At 43.5% G+C, this 17,083-nt stretch overlaps 1 protein-coding gene and 1 long non-coding RNA gene across 4 annotated transcripts in view; one reads left to right on the top strand and one right to left on the bottom strand.

Annotated features, from left to right (window-relative positions):
• The window catches only part of PRR5 (proline rich 5), an 81,245-nt gene extending 73,671 nt beyond the window's left edge, over nucleotides 1-7,574 (bottom strand). Inside the window, exons 1-2 of one of the 3 annotated variants that reach the window (XM_053943993.1) lie at nucleotides 7,526-7,574; nucleotides 7,073-7,155 (exon numbers count right to left, since the gene is read on the bottom strand). The gene's annotated coding sequence lies outside the window, so the exon portion shown is untranslated. Of the gene's footprint in view, nucleotides 1-7,072; nucleotides 7,160-7,525 lie in introns of those variants that run through there. The other 2 variants (XM_053943996.1, XM_053943994.1) reach the window with 2 other exon arrangements.
• LOC128788743 (uncharacterized) lies at nucleotides 837-2,366 on the top strand. The gene is made up of 2 exons (XR_008431187.1): nucleotides 837-1,020; nucleotides 2,156-2,366. It is a non-coding gene; the product is annotated as an uncharacterized LOC128788743 (long non-coding RNA).
• Nucleotides 7,575-17,083: the final 9,509 nt, after the last annotated feature.

A 17,083-nucleotide genomic window follows, 5' to 3' on the forward strand; every position in this document is an offset into this window, starting at 1 on the left:
AATATTCAGGTAAACTGAGAAATGGTGACTGAAACACAGTACACATAATACATGGGAAAAAATTTACCTTTTAACCTGGATGAATATTTTCTGTGTAACTGCAGACAATTCTGATAGTCACACACACTTAAGCCTGAATATCTCCAGGAAATAGCTTAATAATGATAAATGAACAGAAGTCATGCAGAATAAAATAGAAAATCAACTCACACTGGAATTGTACATGACAGAATTAATTTGGGAAGCATGTTGTAATGCCAAATTTGATTCATGCAAGCAAATCTCACTAATTCGAGCCAACATCTGGCTTCTTATCTGAACTTTGCAAGCTGCTTCTCAGTTAGACAAAAGTGGCTTGGGTATTTTATAAGAATGAGGTCTTTCTCAAATTTTCCAATACTTTCTGTCATCAGGGATGCCAGAATTACCACAAGTATTTATTTTTCCTGGCACTATGAACTGGATGGATCCAGATTTCACTGATAGGTGTCCTGATCTGAAGGCCAGGTATCTGCCAAGGAAGGTGGGAACCTACCTTGGAATGGAAAATATGACCCCCTTCCCTCCAAATCATTATAATTTTGAAGTTAAGGGGCTTTTAGGCAAAGAAACAGGAAAAGGAATGGCAGTTCCTTACTAGTATGTAAATAGTGTATAACAAGGCACACAGAACCGACCCCGGTCCCAGGCACTTCCCCTGCGGCGCAGTTCCGGGCACAGCCAGCAGGGGCGCTGCTGACTCCCGGCCGGGCAGGGTGGCTGCAGTGATTCCCCCGCGGCTGCAGGGGGCGCTATGGCGCGAGCTCCGCCGCCTCTCTGCGCGTGGGTAACGGCGGGCGGGATGGAAAAGGGGCTTCCTTCGCAAGCCCACAGGGGCAGCCGGGCCCGGCGCCCCTCTGGATGGCGGGATGGGCTGGAGCAGGAACCGCAGGGACGAGCCGACCCCACAGCAGCAAACGAAACGTATCAGAAACTCCAGAGCTGTAGCAGGAGCTGCGGGTGTCCCGGCAGGCAGGGGAGGTGGGGTTACAGCGTAGTGAAAAACCCAGAGCAGTGGCAGAGAAGCGGCAGGGCTGGGCAGCGGCAGCCGGGCTCTCAGACACGGCCGGGGGAGGCTCCCTCAAAGAGGCTCGGGGTCCCGGGTTTTTCCCTGAGGCACCCGAGCAGATGGTGAGGGTCCTTTCTAGTGGGGTAAGGTGTTAATAAGGTCCCAGTTCAAAGGCTCACTCACGGTAGAAGCAGTAAAAGCCAGAGCTCCACAGCGGCAGTGAATTGAATTCTCCCCACAGCAACTGCAGACCTGCAGTCTCCAATCCAAGAGAGAGAGCCGAGCCCAGCCCCTCACCTGCCAGCCAAGATCTCTTATCTCTGCCCTTACAAGAGAAAGCCCCTCAGCTACAAGAGGGCAGCCAGCTGCACCCTTCACCCCACCCAGGCCACTTCTTTTTCTCTCTCTTAAGTACCATTTGTTACTGTCCCTCAGGCAACAGATGGGACAAAATTGCAGGAGAGAAAGAAAAAAAAAATATCCTAGCCTCCAACAATAGGATACACTACAGGATAATTCATACCAGGAGCTTTATTTAGGAGCGGTGGTTTTGTTGTGCCAATCCAAACAAATCATCTGATAACCCACTGACAGCAGCCTCTGCCTAATCCTCCACAGCAAATATGAAAATAAATTTTAAAAAAGCCCAAACACCACAAAACCCAGCAAAAGGAACAAGCAAAACCATGCCAACAAAGTCATGGTAACCATCAGTGCAGCAGTCAAGAGTGCACCGAGACTCTGCATTGAAGATCTTAGGGCCTGTATTTTAAAAACTAATTGTTACTATAAACCCAAATCATACCTGTCTCAACAACAGTGGGTATTCCTTTTAAAGGGAAATTAGGAGGCAAAATTTATTTACCTGATAATCGCCAAATCCAATCAGTTTACTGGTATTTCTATAGATCAGGTTATAGTAGTTAAAAAAGGAAAAGAGAAGTGGCCTTCCACTCTTCTTGGAGAGAGCTGTAACAGAGTATTTTACAGAAAGAAAAGTTAATATTATGTTGAAAGGAAAACCAGCAGGCTTTCAGAGGGGTTGGATGAGCACATCCAAGCTGGGAAGTCACTTAACTTCTCTCAGCTTTCTGATTTCCTTTGCAGCCAAGACAATGAAATATCAGAACTTCTTTTCTTCTAAATCTTCACTACAAATGGATGATGCAGGAAGTGAAAACCTTATTCCAAGTCACCAGATGAGGAACTTCTGTGACTCAAGTTACACTTAATTAAAAGAGGTTCATCCTTAAACCAGTGTTGTAAATGCTTGTCCGTGTATTACCTGCCTGCCCTTCAATAAACCATTCATGCTGAAGACACACAAACTGTCTCCAATTTTTAAAGCAGCCACTATGAATCAGAATAAACAAATTCCTCCCTATCTATCAACAACATACTGTCTTGGAGCCCTTATAACTCCACCAGTTCTGCAGGAAGAGCATGTCTAATTTATATAAACTCTTAGTTTATTGTGGGATACCAGAAGTTTAGTGGAGGAGAGATTGCCTATTACAACATCAGAACACCCAGGAGACAGAGGTTATCATATATTGTACTTCTCAGTGGTCTGATCAGACTTCATGAACTGACCCACCTCGTATCTGAAGAGAGAAACAGAACAATATCACGACTGTGTAGTAACACAATAAAACCCAGAGCTGCACAACCCTCTGAAGTGGCTCTTCACATTTTACCAACAAGTTGTGCCTATTACTGGGCTCGGCAAAGAAAGAGGCAACTACTGTCCAAGAAGGCAACTACTGTCCAACCACTATCCATTAGGGTTTTTTTTGCCAGTAATGGCTGAATCTTTAAACAGAAAATACCTCAGGCCTGTTGCTTTCCAGATTTTCTTTAAGAGGAGAATTCAGAAGGGGTCCAAGAACACAAATTAACAAAGTCAATGCAAACCCAGTAACATTTCTAGCCCAGCCTGCTGTGCTCAGCACTGGAGCACCTTCCATCACTTGCCTCCTCCCATATTCTCTCACCACATGATCAGAACAGAATTCAAGATGCTCCAACGTTTGTTTTACAGAATAACAGCAGCCAGCTGATGCTCAGGTATTTCCTGGATCAGAGCCTCAAGATGGAATGAGGCCTATTAATTCATCCATACAAATCCAAGCTACCAGGGAATGACTGCCCTTCCAGCAGACTACAGAGGGGGGCTTAGCAGCCAGCTCTCAACAGAGGAGCTGACTTGGCAGACTGAAGAGTTTTGTTTCCAAAACCTCCACCCTAATCACCAGGCACAGCTCAGCCAAGGAAGATGTGACTCCAAATGACCAGCCCTGCAGAACATTTTTTCCAGCTCTTTGTGAGTGTCACACAACACCAAACAACATTACCACCATTTTTCATAGAAGATTATCTAGCTTCATTGCAAGCAGCTTTTCTTGATGTTCAAGGTATCTTCTCTTTTGCAGCCCATTATGTCTAATCACACCCTCTTGCAAAGGCTAGAGATTATGTTTCTTGAGTAATCATACCTGAAATCAATGGAGTCTTTGCTTCTCAGATGGTCTATATAAAGTATTTTTAATAATTCCTCAGAAATCAGTCACTTTGCTCTCCTAATCAACTCTTTCCATTCCCTCAGAAACTTTCCAAGGGCAAGCACCCTACAGTTATGCTAGGGAGCCAAATATGCATCCAGACTGCATAGGTAAAGCCTGTTATTCTTCCATTCATAACTGGGACATCATGGACCAGTGTGCTGTCCGTACAACTGCTGCGCTGCAGCAGCCACAGCCAAGCACAGGCCCTTGATTTTGTTCCAGCCCTGTGACTGCAGGTGCCCTTTCACACCCAATACACACATTAACCTACCAATCATTTTCTTCTCTCTTTCCAACCCTCAGTCTCCTCAGATTGTTCTGCATCATTGGTGTGTCTGCACAGTGACAGTTTATTGCCAATAACTGCAGGCACACAAGTTTGACACATGAAAAGGTAAAACTCACCAATCTCTTCTGATGCTTTTCATGGTTCCTTTCACATTCCTTCCCCAGTTGCCATCACCCTAGCTTCTACATCTCACTACTCCTAAGCAGAAACAGGTTTTACTCTTGTTCAGGAAATACATCACCACATTTCCCAGAAGAGTTGCTACTTTGTCTGCTTGCACAAGCAACATAAAGGTACCTCTGTGGTGATACCCAGTATCTTTGGGATCACAACTGTCCCCCTATCCACTCATCAGCCTCCCAAGCAGATTGAATTTCAGCCTAAGCAACACAAAGGAGTATATTGTGACTATCTGATGGGCAGAAAGGGATTTGCACTTTACAGTTTCTGAGAGTTTTCAAGCTGTTGTAGGGTAATGTGACAGAAAGTAAACATCTTTCAAGTGAAAATATCTCAGAATAAAATTGACATCCCTTTTGTTTTCAGAACCAGCCTTCATTTCAGATCCATAATCATTAAAAGAAACAATCTTCAACTCAATTGTGTGAGCAGAGGAATGCCCAGCACCACTGTGTGGCGTTTTCAGTTAGCTGTCAGGTTTCATTTAGCATTCTGCACTGGTCCTACAGCTTGGTTTGCCTGGAAATTTTAAATGCAAATGTATTTCCAGGATGACCTGAGAGAACAATATCAGAATTTTACCTCACATGACAGTTCCTTGCTCAGTTCCATTCAACTCCCTTTTCCTCATTCCCATATACACATATTTGCTGCTACTAAAAAAAAAGGCTTAAACAAGAAAATCTTTACATACTATTTTTTCCTGTTGAAAGACTTTCCCTCACTCTTCTGTATAAAGAAACCTAAGCCACAGCTTAAATAATGCTTTAAAATTGCCCAGAGCTCCAACTTGAGACACAGAGCGGGCAAGGAATTTCTTTAATAGCAGGGAATAAAAGCACCTAATTCAAATCATCTCCATGCATTATTTTCCATCTTCCAAGGGCTAAATATGCACTAGTTATCACTCTTTTAGCAACACTTCAAACTCACCGGTCTTATCCTATGAAACTGGGGGAAAGCAAACAGTGTCCAGAGGATGTGCTGCTGGACAAGCACTTGTGATTTTGTTCTCTACTTTGTGCTCAGTGTCAATGAGTCCCGGGCCACACATGAAGGCAGATAATCACCAGCTCTCATAATTCAACAGTTCCTTGAGAGGCTGTGACAGGGCTATTGGAGAGGCAAATTTTTCACAGACCTTTTTATGAAGGCATTTATTGAGCAGTGACATTGAACCGCTTCAAACAGTGTTAAATAATCAGAACCGGACCTAATGGCTCTCCCTGGCGCAGAGATGTTGCTGCCCACGTGTGAGACCAGCCACTCATGTAAATGGAGGCACAACCTCAACGCAGCTCAGCAGTTTGTGCTGAGCTGCATGGGATCAGAACACATTCTAGAAATTACACCGCCTTCATGGTGCAGCAAAACATGCTCCAATTTTCACTTTAAAGAACAGCTTTTTGATTTGCATTTGTGACTTATTATCAAACACACACTCAAAAGTGATACTTTAAAGGAAAAGAAAGAAGTAGGCCACGTCAGCAAGCATGAATGATCTGAGCCTCCAGCTCTGGACCAATCTATCAAGCTGCAGTTAATACCAATATTTAACTCTCCTGTTGAAAGAGAAAATACTATTTTTAGCCATTACCTATTACTTTTGTTCAGAGATTAAGTGCCACATACTATTACTGTATTTACAGAGATGTTAATCAATCCCGACAGCTTCTACATTACAAAAATTAATTAAAGTAATTTTACTGGTGTGCCTTATTGTGGCTAGATTTTACAACTATAATTCTGTCTGTTACACAAATTAAATGGAAGTGCCTCCAGAATGGAAGTGGTAGGAGTTATGACTGCAATCCAAGGATCAGATTTTTTTAAGTGTTCAGGGTGTGATTTTCTTATGCATTGAAGATAGAGAATTTGGCTTACAATAGACACGTTTCCCTCACTGTCTTCCAAAGTACTCTGGATATAAAAGTTTGAATACTGAAAAGAAAGACCTGAAAATCTAACAATTAACTCTGGAACCTAAATACAAGCTAGGAGTATTCAAAATCTGGCTATGTCTTGGGCGATGAGTAAGTACTTCTGGAAATTCCTCTAACACTGTCTGCTCTGCAATATCTTTTTTACTGCGTTCCACTGGGACTGTGTCTTAATTCCATATTCCTTCCAGAGTTTTCCCCTAATTAGATTATTAATAAGAAATAGTGAGATGAAGCATGAAGTCACTCAGTCAACGATGTATGTATAGATATGAAATCCCTGTCAATACATATTTCATAATAAGCCACTTATCACTGGTCTTATCACAGAGGAACTAGATTGATACACTGTATTCACCTGACTCCTAGAATGAAGTTTTAGCTCTGCTTTGGCTGTGGGAGAAGTTACAGACAAAGAACAGTTTTGCCAGGCAGTACCACAGTTCTACATTCAACTACGCACGAGATGACAAGTGGGTCCATTATTCTATAGCTGGCCTATAGTGAACTATTCCTTTAATTAAAGTTCTAAGAAAGCTGCCTAATCATCACTAATAATCGTCTTTTCCTAAGAGCTAACAGGTGCAACAGACAGAAGAAATTACAAGAATTTATTTTAAATGAAACATCAAAATTTAGCTTTAGACCTATCTTCTATTATTCATCAGTGTGCTAGTAAATACAAAACCTAATTGTTTCCTGCAATTTACCATGACTTGCTTACAAGCATGTCAGCTGGAAATGATAAGCATTAGGAAAGCTAAACAATTTCCTTTAACCTTTTTTAAAGGCTGTTCACTCTTGTTGCTTCTGCAATATCAAAACACAGGCACACATCCAGCCTAATGCATTCCTGAAGAGCACGAAGACACCCGACCTTTACCAATGATCACTTAGGAGCTGCCAAAACTAACACCGACTGCACATACACACACGCACTGAAAGGGACAAGCCCATCTCCTGCATGAGCCATCGGAGACTGTGCATTTCAAGGTGGAAACATGCAAAAACATTCTGCAAAAAATATTTTACTCATGCATGGAGGTCTTACTTGTGTAAATAAAGCTTACAGCAGTCAGACCACAGGAATCACATTTACAGCCAACTCCAGTTACCTGAGATCGCTATTGCAGACTGGAAGAGAAGGAGAGCAGCGTCTGCACAAACACTGAATACTCAGGGAGTAAAACCTGCGAGCCCGAGCTCCGGCATTCCCAGGGACCTTCCGAAAGACTGCCAGGGCTGTGTCTCACCGCTGCTCACAGCCGCGAACAAAGCCAGGAGCCCCCGCGCCCACGGCTCCCACCGAGAGCCCCCGACCTTCCGCCGCCGCCCGGCCCGGGGGGTGCTCGGAGCCGCTCCCCGAGCCGCCGGCACCGCAGCCCACGGCCGCCCGGCGGGGGCCGAGTACAGACCTACGCCCCCTGCGCCCAGCTCTCCGCGGCGAGCCCCGGCTCGATGGACCCGGCGGCGGCATCACCCGCTTCCCCCGACCCGCACTCACCGTGTCCGAACCCGGACGGCGCCCCCGAGGGAAGAGCGGGCGGCCAGGCCCGGCAGGGTCGGGGGGGGCTGAGTGGCCACGACCCCTCCCTGAGCTCCGCCCGGGCAGCGCCTGGCGCACAATGCGCGGCCGCGGAGCCACGCCGGCGGGGCGGGGACGGGCGGGCCGGGGGGCGGCCCCGCCGGGCGGAACCTGGCTGGAAACCAGGACCTCAGACCGCTAAACCCGCCCAAGCCCAGCCCGGCAGGGCCGCCGGGGGCATCCCTCCGCCGCGGCGTGGGTCGCGGCGGGTGCTGCGCCACGGCCGGTGCCGTGCGGCCCCCGGTTTGTCCTGCGGAAAAAGCCCCGCCAATGGGCCCTTCCCTGCTCCAGACACAGAGAAACAAGGGAGTAGCGGCCAGGCAGCGACACAGACACAAGAAAGGTGCAGATGGAGGCAGCAGCGCATTTACGCTTGTCAAGGAGAAGTGATGCTGCTCCAGGTGCTCCAGTGCTGGAGGAGGTGGAAGGCCACTAAGAAGCATCGCACCTTCTTCCACTGGCACACGGACCCGGCTATGCAGCGGTCCCGGCGAGGGTTTTGCTGGAGTATGCAGTGCAGCGTGGGACTGGCTGGAGTGTGCTTCACGGCCCCTGTATCATCCCAAACGGGTGGTTTTGCCGGGGCTGGAAGGGCTAGTTTTGATCTGAGCTATGAGATTTTAAGTACACGGTGCAAGGGTTGCACCTTGCAAAGGAAGTTTTATAAATCAATTTCACCTTGACTTTCAGCCACATCAAATCATAGCTTGGGATATCTGGCAGGCACTGGTCTCATACCTGCTTCAGCTGTCCTGTTTGAGGGAATGACAGTGCCAATAAGCAAGTTCAAATGACAGCCGTGTTTGCGTGTTACTGCCACTATATCACGTCACAGTACCATGGGTTTCAACCTACACAGTCTTAGGGACTGCTCATGCTTCATAGTCTTCCAGTGGAAGCTGGACATCACCATTTACTGAAACTATTTGATCCAGTTTGCATTCCAAGTAGAATGACTTTAAATGGTGACAGTATATGAAGGAATCTAATAGAGGAGAAATAAGGATCATATAAAGGTCTCCTCCTTGGCAATGTTCAGGGCAAATCATTACACTTGAAAAGCAGTTGTTATCTATTTCCCGACTGCAAAGAAAACAGCAGCAGTGTATGAGTTGTTATTGGGTCATCATATATACCTGCCAAATTCATTAAGTCTTTAAATGATTAAATGGTGAAACAACCAAGTTCATGACTAAGTAGTACAAGAGTCATATAAGCCATAAAGCTTCAATCCAGCATAAAAGTAAGCCATGATTTTTCATCAGCTTAAGTGACCCAGAAATCTGAGAAAGACAACTTTGCCCTTCCAAATCTTCAGTGAAGGAATGAGAGGAACTTCCCTAGTTGCCCTTGTCCCTGAATGCAAAGAAGACTTAATCTTAGAATTGAGGAGCAGTTTCTTCTCCAAATCCATCATTTTTTCAAACAGTATATCCCTGGCACAAACTGAAGCCCGTGGAAGAGACATTTTCATCACTGTCTGTTTTCTTTTAAGTTGTCTCTGTTTTATCAAATCTAAACCAAATTACAAAAACACAATTATGTATCATGCAAACGAACCTGAATTGTATCTTTGAACCAAGTGTTACAGAATCACTATTGGGACATACTTTTTTGGTAGGGACGGGTATCTGAATTTGTCATCAGAAGCCCCAAATACATTCATTTGCAAAGCAAAAAATGCACAGGTTACATTCTCTCTGGAAGTTTTCCAAAAGCTTTGCTTTAAAATCTACAAGTAAACAAAAACCCAAGAGAAATTGGTACTTATAATGAACTTTAGTGATGACTACAGGATCATAGCTAGAGCTGAATGAGCTCTGTACTTTTCCGCAATTCCACTGGCTTCCATCAAAACTAGCATGGGCACTAAACTTCTGTTAGGAACCTCTTAGAGGATCAGAGTCTCACTTTGCTGGATTAATTTGTGATTATGCTAGGTAAGTGAAATACCACCCCAATATGGTATCTTGGTCTGAGAAATATTTAGTTTTCACAGCAGGAAAAAACACCAAAGATTTCAAATAAATCTTGGTGTCAGATGGAGTCACATCAGTCAGAATATTTTGCTACCAGTCACATGAATCCAGCTGCATTAGAAAAAAAAAATTATCACTAGCAACATCTTCCTGCTTGGGTCTAATCTGCGTACTTGCACTTCTTGCTAGTGTAAGTGCAAGAGATGATGGGCAGAGTTTAGTACAGCAGAACTACACTGGAAACAGTTCTAACATGGAGAAAATAGTTCAGAGAAAACATCAACTGATTTTAGTGCTCCGTGTCAGTTCCACACAGATACAGGTGCATCAGGAAGCAGACTAGGGGTGCTAGAAACTGTAGTCAGCCCCAGTTCCCAGGACAGCAAAACTGCCTGGTGGAGAGTTATCTGTACACAGGAACCAAGCATTAATTCTTCCCTTGCCAACCGTGTTAATGACCAGGGCAGCCTGAGTGGCAGCAGTAAAGTCCAAAGTGAGCAGTGAGAACATCCGTAGAAGTCATACTGGGCTGGGCTGCCAAGCTCAAGGCAGGTCTTCAAGAAAGAGTTTGTAGGGCTTTGGGAAATGAAGGGTGATAGCTGGTAGTGCATTTTTGTGGCTTCTGCAGTTCCCAATTATCAAAACAAAGGCAAACCTCTTGCCTCCTGAAGTAAAAGCTGCATAACAAAGTTGTGGATGGGAGGAAATTCACACCAGAACAAGCACAGGAAGCCACAGAGCTGCAGGAAGGACAAGTTAATGGGAAAAGGCTAATGTCCTGCTACTAGGTAAAGGCTGTGGAAGAGTGCCATTTCACACTGTGGAAGAATATGACTGCCACAGTGGCCTTGGTTAAGCCTTAGCATGCCCACTCCAGGCAACTTCATTCCACAGGTATTACTGGAGGCAGATATTTCCCTCCATCTGCGAGAACAAAAACTCACTACCAGTCATCTTTTTAAACGCTTGAAGTAAAAGCAGAGACAGCTTGGTTTTCACCAGCTGGTTACAATTAATATAAGGCCAGATTTACTTTATTGGACACAGTTACAGTGTTTGTGTGCACACTTTTTCTACATGTTCCTACTGTTGCATCTAGGTATTGTCATCAGGGAAGATGGGAAGCTCAAGGGGTGTCAAGACGAACTCTAAACACAACATTTTAAATAGGGCTTATAGTACAAAAGTACAGTCACAATGAGTGGAAAAGGGAACCCACCGAGGCAACCAAGGCAAAAGTGATTAAATAATTTTCTCAACTGTAGGACTCCTGAGATAAAAACCTCTAACTTCTAGTTCGTAATGGAGTTGGAGGCCATTAGTTTCCTCCATAGCCTGAATAGTTTAGAAGCTGGATGCTTGTCTCAGGCTTCTTCTCTTCTCTAACCACAAAGTAATTAACACCTCAGCATGGAAGCCTTTCTATTGTTTCTTGGCTGGTGAAACTGTTCACTGCAGAAGGATTTTTTTTCATTTGAAAAGGACAAATCTCTGATTAAGGATGCCTTCAGGCAACTCTGTCTTAGTTTGTGCCATCAGCCAAAGATAATACAATTATTTAGGAATAGAGTAGAATTTTGATTTGCAAAGGGATAATAATTTGTTTTTCTCAAGTGTCTTTTATTCAAGAATACCAAATGCTTCACTAATGTTAATTAATTGGTTCTGTCATAGCATCTAGCTGAGATGTTGATAACTATTTTACAAAATAGTTGAAATAGCTAAAACATCAAAATGAACGGTTACAAACATCAAAATGAAGGTTACTTACAATAAAAGAGGTGGTATGAGCTGCTGAAGGGTATGTAGCAAATCAGTGATGGACCATGGATGTGTCTAAGATATCCTATATCGCATCTCCTATTGCTTCTCAGAGGTTCAAGAACTTTCCAGCGTCAAGGTATCTCCAGGTGTCCTGGTAAGTTAAACATAAGTACAGCAGTAGATGGCTGCCACCACAACTTCAGCACAAACAGGTTTGAACATTCGAACCACTTTTTGTTTTGGAGTTGTTTTGGCCAACATTGGAGGATATATGAAATAAGCCAGAAGTTTCAACTTGACAGCAGGAAAGGAAAACTATGGTTCAGCTGACATTTCAAAACCCAGCATCTTTGACAATGCAATTCAGTGCAGTGTCAGCCTGAGCAAAACTCCTTGTTACAGCACTGTAGTACTCTGCAGAGATGCTGGTTGGGATCTCTGCTCTTTCTGCACATAGCACTGCTTCACCCACTCAGTGAAGTCTGGCAGGGGCCCACAGCTACAAACCCACCATCCCAGACAGGAGATCACTATGAACCACAGGGGGGAGAGAGAACCTCCCGTGTTCAAGTTTGCCTAAACTAACCAGTATTGGGTAATTTTTGAGTGAAGCATTCTTTAGGAAGACCTGAAATTTTTGATCCCAGTCAGTGAGTCTGCCTTGAGAATACACAATGCACCTGAGGGCTGAAAATGCTTGTCCAGAATGCCAGGGACCCAAAGTCCTGCTGTGATTCAACTGCTGGATTTACAGGCAGGTCTCACACAGCGTCTGTAGGAACAAAACTACAACAGTGATTGGCTGCTTGAAGGAGGATCCATCTCTGTCTTTTTGTTGCAACTATTAATTTTGGTGTGAATTGTTCACTATGAACTGGGCAAAGAAAGAGGCTCTTTCCCCGTGACCTTCCTGTTGGACATGAGAAAACTGCACTGTGACAGCCTGAATCCTACGAGTCCCTAGCACAAGATCTACCAGCAAAAGGAATCTACCAAAGAAGCTATTGCTGCCCTCTCACCCCATTCCCACCCATACTGGCAAGGCCTGTGGAGAGAGGGTCACTTTTCCTCACCCTGCAGTAGGGCTGCACACACCTCTGCTCCCTTGTCCTTTCATTTCCCAAACCTCCCTCATGTTCCACACTGTCCCTGCCTCTCCCTGGTCAGCAGGTATTGGGACTCTGCCAGCCAGGACACTGTCTCAAGACCTCCTCAAAAGCAGAGCAGCTCTAATAAAAACAAACTAATAAACCAAAACCAACCTACCAATCGACCGAACAACAACAAAAGAAACCAAATCAAAACAAGCAAAAGATAATAATTTGAATTTTGAAGTCTTGCAGGAGGTAAAAGCTGTTTCTGCAGTGCTCTGCTGCACATACTGATGCAGGTAGTTTTTTGCTGTCATGCTCTTGCCCTTTCAATTCAGGCCCAGATTTGGAATTGCTTATAGGATTTCTCTGGGCATCTTTCTATGATTTTAGGTGATTAATAAATTTGGACTGCTGTTGGACTTGCTACTAAGGGGTTGCCACATTTCATACCAGTGTTGGCTATATTTCCCTGATTACAAAAAGGGATTCTTACATCTCGTATCATTAAAAGTTTAAGTGCTAGTGGTCTCTTTGGCTAAAGAGCCCACATGCATAATTTGCAGGGATTTCAACTTTCTACAAAAATACTTTCATTTTAATATTTTTCATTCTATATGTTTGATTTGTTTTTTGAACATTTTTTTTATTGCTGCTGAGGCTCTTCCTTAAGGGAGTCTGTTTTCTTCTTTAAGTACTGTTTTTAATACCCTGAAGAACAAACCTACAGTAGCCCTATATAATAGATTTTAAATACTAATAGCAGTGCACTAGTAATGGTGTAGGCAATGATAATATCTTCTTTAAAATCCATTCACCAAAATTACCTTAATAAATAACATTACTCTGATACCAGACTAAAAGCAATGAAATCATAAATCCTTGCATATTTGCTGTTGGCTAAAACAAGTCTTTCAAAAATTACCATAAAAGATCTAAAATTTCTGTAAGACTTCAACAGTATATCCCATATATTTGGCTTTGAACAGACACTACTTTTTCTAAATTAAAAAAACCCCAGTGTTTAATCTCTCAATGTATCCAGACATACTGCTCCCAGAACTGTTCAGATCTGTTCTACCTCATTTATCCTTTGGCTAACACTTGTTTGCAGCAGCACCTGTAGCTGACCTTTCTCCAACAGCAAATATAAATCTTCTATATTTGAAGGTTAGAAGTTTTTTGAGCTTAAGCATAAAGCAGTGAGGCATCAACACAGACACCTTGGAACAACCCACTGTGAGGGAGAGGAGCAATAATTGAAGACAAAGAAAATTCCAGCTGTTCATGAACATTACTTCCTTCAGGAAGGAGCTGAAGACTTGGGAAGATTTAAAAAACCAAACATCAGTAGGTAGCTTAATACTCCATCAAGATGCAAAGTGTGTAGGTTTTATATTTTCAGAAGGCCAAGTCATATCCATGCAGATGAGTACAGACCTAGATAGGAATGTAGCATTCCTGCCTAAAGGACAACTTTGCCGTCATGAACAACTCAGCTTCCTGGTCAAAACATCAGGACATCTGCAAAGAACAGCTCTGTGTGAGAGAAACATCTTTCATGGTGAAGCAAGGTACAGCTAAAAAGGCATTTTTTTGTGCTGATATCCTGAGAAGTTCAAAGACATTTAAAAGACAAAAATGCTTAGCAGTACAGAAAAATGAACAACCTATTCAAATAACTGAAGGAAAGGCCTGTGTGTCATCAGAAATGCTGCCTGTGTAATTTGGCTTTATTGGAGAAGGCCTTTGCTCCATAATATGACCATGATCCAGCAGCCAAAACATACACAATTACAAGTATAACCTTCCTGCTCTTATCTAATCTGGGTTTTTTAACCTCCTTTTAGCTTTTCAATTGAAACGTCTTCCAAGTGACTGACTCTGCAACCTCCTACATGCTGAGTGAAAACCCACCTGCCAGAGGGATAGCTTTTGTGTTTGTATCTTTGGGTGGACACCTGAAAATCACAGACATTCAGGAACTCCCAAGGAAAGAAGTGAAAGGTACTGATTTTAAAAGCTGCCCTCGAGGAGCAGCTGGAAGTTTGCTGCATGGAGCATCCAGGATAAATGAGGCAGAAAAGCACCCCAAGAGCAACAACCAGAGATGAATGAGGTGGGTGGGAGCAACTGTAGGGCATTTGCTGGCTCCTACCTGCTCCCATGGTGGGAATCCTGCACCTAGGCCTCAGGCATATGTTGTACCTGCCATTCACACAAAAGCAAGGTGTGTTCTAAAGACTCGTTAGAGCTTCTTTCCTCTGCACTAGAGATGTTATCTATGCCACATGCTGCTCTAATAATTACCTTTGTTTAATGAATAATATGTAGGGGAAGATTCCATGATGTAGAAGACTGGTTAGAACAGCTACAAATCCACTGAAGAGTTTCAAAGTGATTTGTATAACATTTTTCAAGTTCAGCTGTGTATTACTAATGTTGTTTTTTATTTTTTTTTTCCTGTGGGAAGTACCTATTTTCCCTTTACTGTGGTTCTTTCTCACAGTGCAAGACTGTTTGTGCCCCAAGAGATACCAGTGGAACAGAGATGGAGAGGAGAAAAGCCATACAAGGAAAGGTTCACACACTTAATGTGACCACTTCTCCAAGCACTTGCCAATGCCCTCTACCCCTTAAGACAGAGGAAAGCATAACCCACCCCAAAATATTGCAAAATGAGAAGAAACATTTTGGGGAGGCTGGTTCTCAGTGTTTGAGCTGTACAATACGTGATGGAGGAGATCATTAGGTGTCAACTGCTGTGCAAAGATCAAGGCCCTCAGAGCAGATCTGCAGAGACCAGGCACAGAGAATGGAAAAGCACTTCATCTTTATGGTGAGCTGATGATTCACTCCCATGATTTTCCAAAAATTTTGGTAGCAGGAGAACAAAATGTCATTTACTACTAAAAATTATTGTCAACCCAGTCAGATTTCTAATTCATTTTATGAAAATCACCAGATTGTTTGATGGAATTCCAGACTAGACCTAGCTTTTATACAAATCTGTTGACCTTTTCTTTCACAGGGAGTTCCTCAAAGACAACCTAGAAGGTGTTCAAATTTTGTCTTCCCTACACCAAAAACCTGACTTGTTGTCTTTTTAGATCAGATGATGACAAGTGCTCTAGGAGTCACTTGGACAGAGGAATAATTTAAGAGGTTTTTAAACAAATCCCTATCCATTGTGTCCTAGAAAAGCAGACCATTGCTCTCAGGCTGTCTTTTAGGGGTTTTTGGTGGGTTGCAGCTATGCACACTCGGCTCTCTAAGACATTTTCTCTTACATAAGTAGAGCTTGGAGTGTGCTCACAGCTTTGCTCAGCAGTCTTTCATTTCCCCACTGTGCTGCAAATTGCTGCTGTGCTGCTGCTTCCTCTGGTTTACCCCAGGACCCAAATATCTCTCTCGCTTGGCCAGATTCAATTGCTCCCTAAGGGAAGGAGTATCCTTTCTTTTTTCAGAGACCTCTTTACACACCTACTCTCCTCTTACAGGGAGATAACCTACAAAAGCAAGCACAATCAAAATGCACGCTGTCTGTCACACAGAACTGTCACTCTTAGTCAGCACATGGCATTAATATTTGTTACTCACCGATCACCACGTGATCCGGTGACATGACTTGACTTTCCAGACTTTGCTTGTGGCAGCTTCCAGGACCAGCACGAGCACCAAGAAACTTCCAGCCTCATTAATACCCATAGGCAGGCCAGAGGGGTGTGTGCAGAGGGGATCAGCCACCAAGGCTACAGGGCAGGAACAATTGATACGCTACAGATGAAGATAAAGAGAGGACATCATCAGATCCTCCCACAAGCTAGACTTGATGCATCTGAAGAGGAATTTGCAGCATCCCAAACTTGGAAAAAGGGCATTTCTAAAGAAAGCCACTTGCTTTGACAGTATTTTAGGGGTGGTGGGTGTTAGATTCAGAATGTTGAGACATTGAATTTGTCAAAAGATTGGGAAGATGCTTCAGCCAAGAAGCCCCAAATATCTGTTGGGAACAGACTCCTTTTTCAGATCTGATGGAAGATATCAAAGGAGTCAACTTTAAAATGGTATCACCATATCTTGCTGCCAGTAAATGTTCTGGGAGTGTGCTATAAAACTAAAACTAGACTTACTCTATTAGATCTTATTTTCTGTCGCAGTGGGCATCAGATAGGGCTGCAGAATCACACAATAGCACAATCCTCATTTTTTCAGGAGGTTCCATAAATGTATAGTCAGTCATTGTGTGTGTATGTGCTGTGCATGCCAAAATAATTGTCAGCAAAAGCCTGATGACTGAAGAAGTAAAGAACAATTGCTTCCTTGTTCTGCTAGCAGTTCAGGATTTCAGTACTTCACATTTTTTCCAGAAAGCACCTTTATTTAACTCATGCTGTACTTGTGCATGAGAAAATAATTGCTACACAGGAATTCACATCTCAACTATACTATGGAGGTCTCTGCAGCACCACCATGATAACTGCAAAGTGGGTAGAAGCTGTTCCATGTGCATGAGCACGGTGTTGTCTGATGACCAGAGTAGTCAGGAATTGTCTCCTCTGTTGTCCCCATAAAAAACCAAAATCATTGTCCATAAAAAGATATTTCTGTCCAGGGGAAAAGGTTCTTGCTCAGCCCCAGCA

This window comes from Vidua chalybeata, chromosome 5, assembly GCF_026979565.1.
Source record: "Vidua chalybeata isolate OUT-0048 chromosome 5, bVidCha1 merged haplotype, whole genome shotgun sequence".
In the NCBI taxonomy this organism is placed as follows: Eukaryota; Metazoa; Chordata; class Aves; order Passeriformes; family Viduidae; genus Vidua; species Vidua chalybeata.